Below are 10,811 nucleotides of genomic sequence, written 5' to 3' on the forward strand. Positions count from 1 at the left end.
CGAGATAGGCTTAGGGCGGCCCGTAGTAGTCAAAAGAGCTATACCGACAAAAGACGCAACTATCTTGAATTTCAAGTCGGTGATCGCGTAATGTTAAAAGTCGCACCTTGGAAAGGTGTAATCCATTTCGGGAAACGCGGGAAGCTAAATCCGCGGTATATTGGTCCTTTCGAAATCTTGGAGCTTGTTGGAACCGTTGCTTATCATTTAGATCTTCCGCCTCAATTAAGCTCCGTTCATCCTACTTTCCATGTATCCAACTTGAAAAATTGCCTTGCCGAACCCAATATCGTCATCCCTCTCGAGGAGCTTACCATTGATGATAAACTTCATTTCGTGGAGGAACCGGTTGAAATTGTGGACACCTCCGTCAAAACGTTAAAACAAAGCCGAATTTCAATTGTTAAGGTCCGTTGGAACACCAAAAGAGGACCCGAGTTTACTTGGGAAAGGGAAGATCAAATGCAAAGGAAGTACCCTCATCTATTCGCGGATGCGGAAACGCAAGATCTCGAGGAAGAAACAACGACTACTACGCCTACTTAAATTTCGGGACGAAATTTCCTTTAAGGAGTAGGTAATGTAACATCCTTCCTTTTTCCATTTACTTTTCGTTTAACTATTTTAAAGCCCGTTATATAATTATAACACCTTCCATTAATACGCCTTTCTAAATTATCTCGTTTAGGTAATTCACGCACCAACAACTGAACTCGAGGGACTAGTTTCGCCAATTGATCAAAGGTGTGACTAGATGGACTAGTCAACACCCACCACCTCTTTTCATTTTCCATTTCATTCTCTTTTTCTTTAATACTTTCACTAAATTCTCTCAAACACCAATCCAAAGATTCATCATCTAAATCAAATCGAGCAAGCACCAATCCAAACAAATTACATATTCGGAATCCTTTCATCTTCCTCTTCGAATCCATACCGATTACTTCTCATTTTGGTTAATTTCTAAAATCACTAGATTTTGTGTTCTTGATGATTTTTACTTGTATAAGTGTGAATTAGTGTCTATGGCTCAAGTCTAACATGAATATGTGATTTATATGCTCGATCTCGTTAGTTTAAGTAATTATCATGAACTTGAAAGTTTGGTGTGTTTGATCTTGAGATTTGGTTGCCTAAATGTTGTTAGATGTTATAAATGCATGTATTAATTGTGTTACTAGCATCACTAGCTTCAATTTGAGGTGTAGGTTGACTTGGAAGGACTCCATAAACTTAATTGCAAAAATTGTGATTTTGGGTTAGGGTTTGATAGGAGTAAAATGGATTTTTGATGCACCAAACTGAAATGTCCCGTTCATATTGATTTCGTTACGAGGTTTTGACCTCTATATGAGACGTTTTTCAAAGACTGCATTTATTTTTAAAACAATCATAACCTTTATTTTATCAATAAAGGTTTTAAAAATATTACGTAGATTATCAAATAATGATAATCTAAAATATACTGTTTACACCCGACCATTATATAATGGTTTACAATAGAAATATATTGCATCGACATATATTTCTTGAATGCAGTTTTTACACAATATCATACAACATGGACTCCAAATCTTGTCCTTATTTTAGTATACAACAGCGGAAGCTCTTAGTATTCACCTGAGAATAAACATGCTTTAAACGTCAACAAAAATGTTGGTGAGTTATAGGTTTAACCTATATATATAAAATCGTAACAATAGACCACATGATTTCATATTTCAATACACATCCCATACATAGAGATAAAAATCATTCATATGGTGAACACCTGGTAACCGACATTAACAAAATGCATATATAAGAATATCCCCATCATTCTGGGACACCCTTCGGATATGATATAAATTTCGAAGTACTAAAGCATCCGATACTTTGGATGGGGTTTGTTAGGCCCAATAGATCTATCTTTAGGATTCACGTCAATTAGGGTGTCTGTTCCCTAATTCTTAGATTACCAGACTTAATAAAAAGGGGCATATTCGATTTCGATAATTCAACCATAGAATGTAGTTTCACGTACTTGTGTCTATTTTGTAAATAATTTATAAAACCTGCATTTATTCTCATCCCAAAAATATTAGATTTTAAAAGTGGGACTATAACTCACTTTTACAGATATTTCCTTCCTCGGAAATAAGACTTGGCCACGGATCGATTCACGAACCTATACAAATATGTACATATATATAAAAGAATGATCAAAATATAATTAAAACCATTTTTATTATGTTTTAAACATTTGAGTGTATTAAGTCAGATGTCCTCGTTAGTAACCTACAACTAGTTGTCCACAGTTAGATGTACAGAAATAAATCGATATATATTATCTTGAATCAATCCACGACCCAGTGTATACACGTCTCAGGCTAGATCACAACTCAAAGTATATATATTTTTGGAATCAACCTCAACCATGTATAGCTAACTCCAACATTACTGCATATAGAGTGTCTATGGTTGTTCCAAATAATATATATACATGGGTCGATATGATATGTCAAAACATTTGCATACGTGTATATGTTATCCCAAGATTACATAATATATTAGATTACATGTATAATATAATATAAGTTAGCTAGGATATGATTTGTATAGATTTGTTAAACATTTCCCGTAGCTAAAAAGATCAAAAATATCCAATCTTGTTTTACCCATAACTTCTTCATTTTAAATCCGTTTTGAGTGAATCAAATTGCTATGGTTTCATATTGAACTATAATTTAAGAATCCAAACAGAAAAAGTATAGGTTTATAGTTGGAAATTTAAGTTACATGTCAATTACTAAAGAGGTAGTCATTTCCGTCGAAAGAACGACATCTTGATGACCATTTTGAAAAACATACTTTCACTTTGAGTTTAACCAAGATTTTTGGATATAGTTTCATGTTCATATGAAAAATCATTTTCCCAGAAGAACAACTTTTAAATTAAAGTTTATCAAAGTTTTTAATTATCCAAACCTAAACAGCCCCCGGTTTCACTACGACGGCGTATATCCGATTTTATGGTGTTCATCGTGTTTCCAGGTTTTAAATCATTAAGTTAGCATATCATATAGATATAGAACATGTGTTTAGTTGATTTTAAAAGTCAATTTAGAAGGATTAACTTTTGTTTGCGAACAAGTTTAGAATTAACTAAACTATGTTCTAGTGATTACAAGTTTAAACCTTCGAATAAGATAGCTTTATATGTATGAATCGAATGATGTTATGAACATCATTACTACCTCAAGTTTTCTAGATAAAACCACTGGAAATGAGAAAAATGGATCTAGCTTCAAAGGATCCTTGGATGGCTTGAAAGTTCTTGAAACAGAATCATGACACGAAAACAGTTCAAGTAAGATTTTCACTTGAAATAAGATTGTTATAGTTGTAGAAAGATAACCTACTGTAAATAACAAAGGTTCCTTGATCTTAGATGATTACTTGGAATGGATTAGAAAGCTTGGAAGTAGACTTGCAAACTTGAAAGTATTCTTGATTTTTATGAAACTATACTTATGGAATTTATGAAGAACACTTAGAACTTGAAGATGGAACTTGAGAGAGATCAATTAGATGAAGAAAATTGAAGAATGAAAGTGTATATAGGTGTTTTTGGTCGTTGGTATATGGATTAGATATAAAGGATATGTAATTTTGTTTTCATGTAAATAAGTCATGAATGATTACTAATATTTTTGTAATTTTATGAGATATTTCATGCTAGTTGCCAAATGATGGTTCCTACATGTGTGAGATGATTCACATGGGCTGCTAAGAGCTGATCATTGGAGTGTATATACCAATAGTACATACATCTAAAAGCTGTGTATTGTACGAGTACGAATACGGGTGCATACGAGTAGAATTGTTGATGAAACTGAACGAGAATGTAATTGTAAGCAATTTTATTAAGTAGAAGTACTTTGATATGTGTCTTGAAGTCTTTCAAAAGTGTAAGATTACATATCAAAACACAACATGTATATACATTCTAATGGAGTCGTTAAGTCTTCGTTAGTCGTTACATGTAAGTGTTGTTTTGAAACCTTTAAGTTAACGATCTCAATTAATGTTGTTAACCCAATGTTTATTATATTAAATGAGATGTTAAATTTTTATATTATCATGTTATTATGATGTATGAATATCTCTTAATGTGATATATACATTAAAATATCGTTACAACGATAATCGTTACATATAAGTCTCGTTTCGTAATTCTTGGGTTAGTAGTATTGTTTTTACATATGTAGTTCATTATTAACACACTTAATGATATATTTAAATATCATTTTATCATGTTAAATATAGTGTATCAATATCTTAATATGATACATATGTATTTAGTAGACGTTATCATAACGATAATCGTTATATATATCATTTCGAGTTTCTTAACTTAGTAATCTCATTTCTTATGTATATCACATATTGTTAATATATTTAGTACGATAATTACTCATCATAATCTTATGTCAACCATATATATATGTCTATATATAACACAACATGTAGTTTTTACAATTTTGTAACGTTCGTGAATCGCCGGTCAACATGGGTGATCAATTGTCTATATGAAACTTATTTCATTTAATCAAGTCTTAACAAGTTTGATTGCTTAACATGTTGGAAACATTTAGTCATGTAAATATCAATCTCAATTAATATATATAAACATGGAAAAGTTCGGGTCACTACAGTACCTACACGTTAAATAAATTTCGTCCCAAAATTTTAAGCTGTTGAAGGTGTTGACGAATCTTCTGGAAATAGATGCGGGTATTTCTTCTTCATCTGATCTTTATGCTCCCAGATGAACTCGGGTCCTCTACGAGCATTCCATCAAATCTTAACAATCGGTATCTTGTTTTGCTTAAGTCTCTTAACCTCACGATCCATTATTTCGACGGGTTCTTCAATGAATTGAAGTTTTTCATTGATTTGGATTTCGTCCAACGGAATAGTGAGATCTTCTTTAGCAAAACATTTCTTCAAATTCGAGATGTGGAAAGTGTTATGTACAGCCGCGAGTTGTTGAGGTAGCTCCAGTTGGTAAGCTACTGGTCTGACACGATCTATAATCTTGAATGGTCCAATGTACCTTGGATTTAGTTTCCCCCATTTACCAAATCGAACAACACCTTTCCAAGGTGAAACCTTAAGCATGACCATTTCTCCAATTTCAAACTCTATATCTTTTCTTTTACTGTCCGTGTAGCTCTTTTGTCGACTCTGGGCGGTTTTCAATCGTTGTTGAATTTGGATGATTTTCTCGGTAGTTTATTATCTCCGGACCCGTAATCTGTCTATCCCCCACTTCATTCCAACAAATCGGAGACCTGCACTTTCTACCATAAAGTGCTTCAAACGGCGCCATCTCAATACTAGAATGATAACTGTTGTTGTAGGAAAATTCTGCTAACGGTAGGTGTCGATCCCAACTGTTTTCAAAATCAATAACACATGCTCGTAGCATGTCTTCAAGCGTTTGTATCATCCTTTCGCCCTGCCCATCAGTTTGTGGATGATAGGCAGTACTCATGTCTAGTTGAGTCCCCAATGCTTGTTGCAACGTCTGCCAGAACCTTGAAACAAATCTATCATCCCTATCAGAGATAATAGAGACGAGTATTCCATGTCTGGAGACAACCCCTGATGTTTTGCGAGGGGTATACGGAATAGTATTAATTTTTACAAGGAAATACTATTAAATACGATACAATTTTTATTAATTTACGGATGAGATATACCTAAACCTTGCTACAACACTTATAGGCAGTGTACCTAATCGTAGAGTAGTATAGTTTTTAGTAAGTTCGGTTCGTTCCACACGGAGACGACTTATTTTACACTATATTTTTAAACAATTATATTTGTACAAAATATATTATATATAGTAATAATATATAAAAGGGGGTTTACCGTTTAATGACCGGTTTGTCGATTTTAAAACTTAAGCGTAAATATAAATGACAATATAATAATTATGCTTATTTAAACTTCCGTAACCATGATGTTTGACGTTTTGATTATTTATTACCCTGGGTTAATTGTCCTTTGTTCTGGATGCATTTGAAACCTATCTGGTTTTTGTCCATAATAGTTCATCGGTCATAATTATAAAATGCTCGGCAAATTTAACCTTACACCCGAAGTCAAATATTCCAACTAATTGGGGATTCGAACTGTAACAAGGTCTTAATACTTTGTTTAATGAATACACCAAGTTATCGACTGTGTGTAAACCAAGGTTTTAATACTTTGTTAACAATTACACCAATTACCCTTGAATGTAATCCACCCCTGTTTTAATGAGTCCATTAACTATTAATCCATCCCCGTGTCTGGTCAAATGAACAATAATTTGTATTTATAAATATCCCGCCCATCGTATCTGATTAAGCGTATGTGGTTATTTATAGATACGTCAAATTGTAACCTTTATATTAAATTAACGAGGTATCGTTAATTTAATATAAAGCCCATTAATAGCCCATAGTCTAATTTCCACAAGTGTCTTTCTTTTGTCCAAACCCCAATTATGGTCCAAAGCCCAATTACCCCATCTTAATATTTAGCCTAACATCACGATTACTTCGGCTCAAATAAGCATAATAATAACTTAAGTACGAGACATTAATTTAAAAAGGAGAACATAGCTTACATTGATTATTTATCGCGTAGTGTTACATGGACAGAGCTTCGACTTCAAAACCCGTAAATTAACCTTTACATAACCCAAACTAATCTAATATAAAACTAACCTATACTATATATATATATATATATATATATATATATATATATATATATATATATATATATATATATATATATATATATTATATTACAGAGGGAGTATGATAAAAATTGGTGGTTTAAACTGCCAAACTCGTTGCCTTTTATAGATGTGGCCTGATTTCTGAAGCCATGCGATCGCATGGAATTTGCTCTTCCAGGCCATGCGATCGCATGCCCAGCTGGATCCAGCCACATTGCTTTGTTTTCTTCTTTGTCGACGTTATTTAATATAATATATAATATATAAATAATTTATATAATTATTTAAATATTATATTATATTCTTGTACATAGTAGACTTGTAATTTTTGGTCCGTTGATTCGGACGTTGATAGTTGGCTCAGGTCCCGGTTCCGGTTTTTCGAACGTCCTTTCGTATAATTTAATATCTTGTACTTTGCGTTTTGCAATTTTAATTTGCACAAAAATTATTTTCCTTAACTCCCAAAATCAGCGCAAGTCTTTAACTCACTTTTAGTGGCACTTTTGAGTGCACTATGGCTTTAGTGGCACTTTTCAGGCTTTAGTGGCACTTTTTCTTCAATTCTTTAATCTTCGTGCTTTGTCTTCACATTTATTTATTTATTTAAACGATTACAACTTAAAAATAGAATAATTACAACTAAAAACTTTACATATTGGGATGATATTGCGACTAAATATATGTTCGTTTGGAGCACTATCAAATATCCCCACACTTGAGCGTTGATTGTCCTCAAGCAATACAGAACTTTGAAATAAAATCACACTTCACTCGAATCGCTTTTTTTATTCTCACACTTTATACATCAGTGATTTTGATACGGCGGTATAAACAATGATAGTAACGATGTGGTTTACAGTCCCACATGACTATTAAAAATTTAGATCCTTTAAGGAAATTGGATCTTTATGAAAACATTTGATCTTTTTGAAAATTCAATCTAGATTTTACCCTAGATAAGTTTTCCTGAATAACCCTTCACCGGTGTTTGCAAAATATTTTTGTGGGTTTTGTGGGTTTCAGATTTTAAAATTTTAGCTCAAAACTTGCGGTTTTGTGTCACCCACTTACTAACCTTGTATTAGGAAAGCACACGTCCAGTATACTTGCTCCGTATATTACCTTTCGGTAAACTACCGTCCAGTTGTAAAGGAAAGTGTTGAACAAGTAACTGTTAAGGCAATATCTAATGACATGCAGATGTTCATGGTCTAAAACATGTCAGATGCAATTACTATCCTTTGTAGGAGAAATAGTAAAGATCACCCTATAATTTTTTGGTCTGGCACAAGGTCCTGTCTTCGACCATGCTATGCAACCACCGTTCTTACGGTTGACACCCGATTTGGTTCAGGTGACCTAATGAATTCCAGGTGAATTCCTTGGATTTTATGTTCAATGGTAATGAACGCATTGAAAATAGGCTTTCATAAAACAAATCGGTTTTAATTTGATCAAAATATTTTCTCGTTCAAGCTCGACTTTAGATTTCATCGAATTTCATGAGTTTGTAATTCTCAATCTTTAAGGTCAACCTCAAGAATTGAGTAATATCAGGCTTAAAAGCTGATTTTTAATCTTTAAGGAGATTATCCTTTCTGGGGGTTTGATTCATTAGTCTTATCAAGCTAATTTGTACGGCGTCCTCCCCATTTTATGAGACAGATCCTCTCATGGTTAGGATAAGTCTGACCACTTAGCGACCCTGTTTGATGCTGAGGTCCGTGGATTTCCTGTTGATTTTAGAGATGACTTTTCTAGATTTTTCGTCAACCTACAGCTGGTCTGGACGACAACTTCCTGACCTAAATCAAGAAGCACGTGTCTTTTTCGGAAGACTTTACTTCCTTTTAATGATGAAATTGATTCATCGTGTAGATCCATCTTTTCTTTTATCTTTATTATAATATTGCGGGTAAAACATTTAATTTAGTCCAAAACAAAAGCACCTGCAATAACTTTACAGAAACATGTGATAGATAGTTTTTTAATTGAATAACTTGGTACATTCTCCGCACACTTAGTTTCTTTCTTTGCCTTTTTATTCTCCTTTATTCCATTTTAAATGAATTCAAGTGTTTTAGGGTGTTTCTCAATTTATGTCCTTTCCAAGGTAACAATAATTTCGGTATTATCACCTAGTTTTATCGTTCATAAATATGTATAAACATGATTTTGATTTCATTTAGTTGAAAATTTTTCAAATTTTCACAAAATTTGGCAATTAAACCAAGTGTAAACCTGAGAGAATTTAAAACCCTTCCCCACACTTGAGATCATGCAATGCCCTCATTTGCATGAAATCAGACTCTAATTATAAATTCATGAGGGTGATTAGTGTAGAAAAGTAGTTAAAGATACCCAGTTTGTAATTACAAAGCTCGTCGAATGATAGATATAGCGCCTCATCGTTCATTCCTTCTTGTTTTATCACACATGTTTTTCTTCAAAAACAGTTTCTTTTCTGAACTGTTTGCTAATCTTTGAAAATGCGTCTTTTACCCTAACTTATTATGCATGTTTATTAACGAGTTATGCACTAACCCGAACCCCGAATTTAACGTTAAGTGGGGTTAGACTTCCCCACACTTAGCTGACGACATGTGAAGTCGGTAGAATAAGTTCCACGAATTAGAATAGTGAGCCAGTTATTTACATCTCGGGTGGTGTATAATATATCAATGGGTTTAAAGTTTAGAACCACCCGATCATCACTACTTAATTCTTTTTTAAGTGTAGCTTTTAGTAAATGGAAATGTCTCTTTTCTGGTTCTTGGTCAAATGTATCGATATACACCGATATATATATTTTTATAGGGTGGACAATTCCTAACATTTCCTTCCGTTTATTCTCTGGATCAAAGTTTTCACCTCTATTACCCAATTGGGTGAAATCCGAGGTGTCATTATCTATTACAGCTCGTAGTTCATCTGTCATAACCCGTCCTTAACCATAAGAACGTGTTAAATAACGTATGATTTCATTGCGAGGTATTGACCTCTATATGCGACATTTTTAAAAGAAAAACTGCATATATTATACATTACAAACCATGATTCTTATTTTTGTTACAAGCTTTGGACAACATAAAAATGATTATCGTTTAGCGATAATCTTCGACTTACAAACTTTACATATAATGATAACAACACGGTTTCTAGCATATTTTACAACACAGATCCTCGGGTATGCAGTTTTATTTTTGACACAAATATGCGTACGCAAGATCCTGCTCAAATTCATCATTATGCAGCGGAAGCTTTAGTAATCTCCTGAGAATAGACATGTTTTAAAAGGTCAACATAAAGTTGGTGAGATATAGGTTTAGTGCCGGCAACAATATATATATATATAGACCACAAGATTTCGTATATAAACAGTTTAATAAAAATATTCTAAGTGGTTGAGCACTTGGTAACCATACTTAACATTTAATCACGTCGCATATACCCTTTAATATGAAATCTTACTACACCGTACCAAGTGTAGTCACAAAACGAAGTACTGTGCAACCGTTGAATACTGGTCGTCCAGTCCGGTTGGGGTTGTCAGGCCCGATAGATCTATCAACAGGATTCGCGTTTACAATACCGCTGTAAATAACAGTTACCAAGCTACAGGGAAGTATGCCAGTGGTACAACTCAACGTAGAATATATTTTTCAGTTACTTGTGTCCATAACGTAAAACATAAAATACATGTATTCTCATCCCGAAATATTTAGAGTTTAAAAGTGGGACTATATACTCACTTTCGTCTTGAAGATATGAAATTTTGACTTGGTCTCCGATTGATATCACGAACCTATCCATATATAATATATCAATACCTTTTCTTTTTAAAACAATCGTCACATATATATACTTATTATACTTTTAATACTTTTAATAATTTCTTAGTCCATAGTTATCAGTCCGATGTTAGTAATTCAATTTTAATGGTTCATTTTTAGGTGTTTAATAAACCCCCAATGAAATAAATAAAACCCCCATCGTATATGTATTGGTCGAGATTAATCTTGACCCATGG

Source organism: Rutidosis leptorrhynchoides, chromosome 9, assembly GCF_046630445.1.
Source record: "Rutidosis leptorrhynchoides isolate AG116_Rl617_1_P2 chromosome 9, CSIRO_AGI_Rlap_v1, whole genome shotgun sequence".
NCBI classification, from domain to species: domain Eukaryota; kingdom Viridiplantae; phylum Streptophyta; class Magnoliopsida; order Asterales; family Asteraceae; genus Rutidosis; species Rutidosis leptorrhynchoides.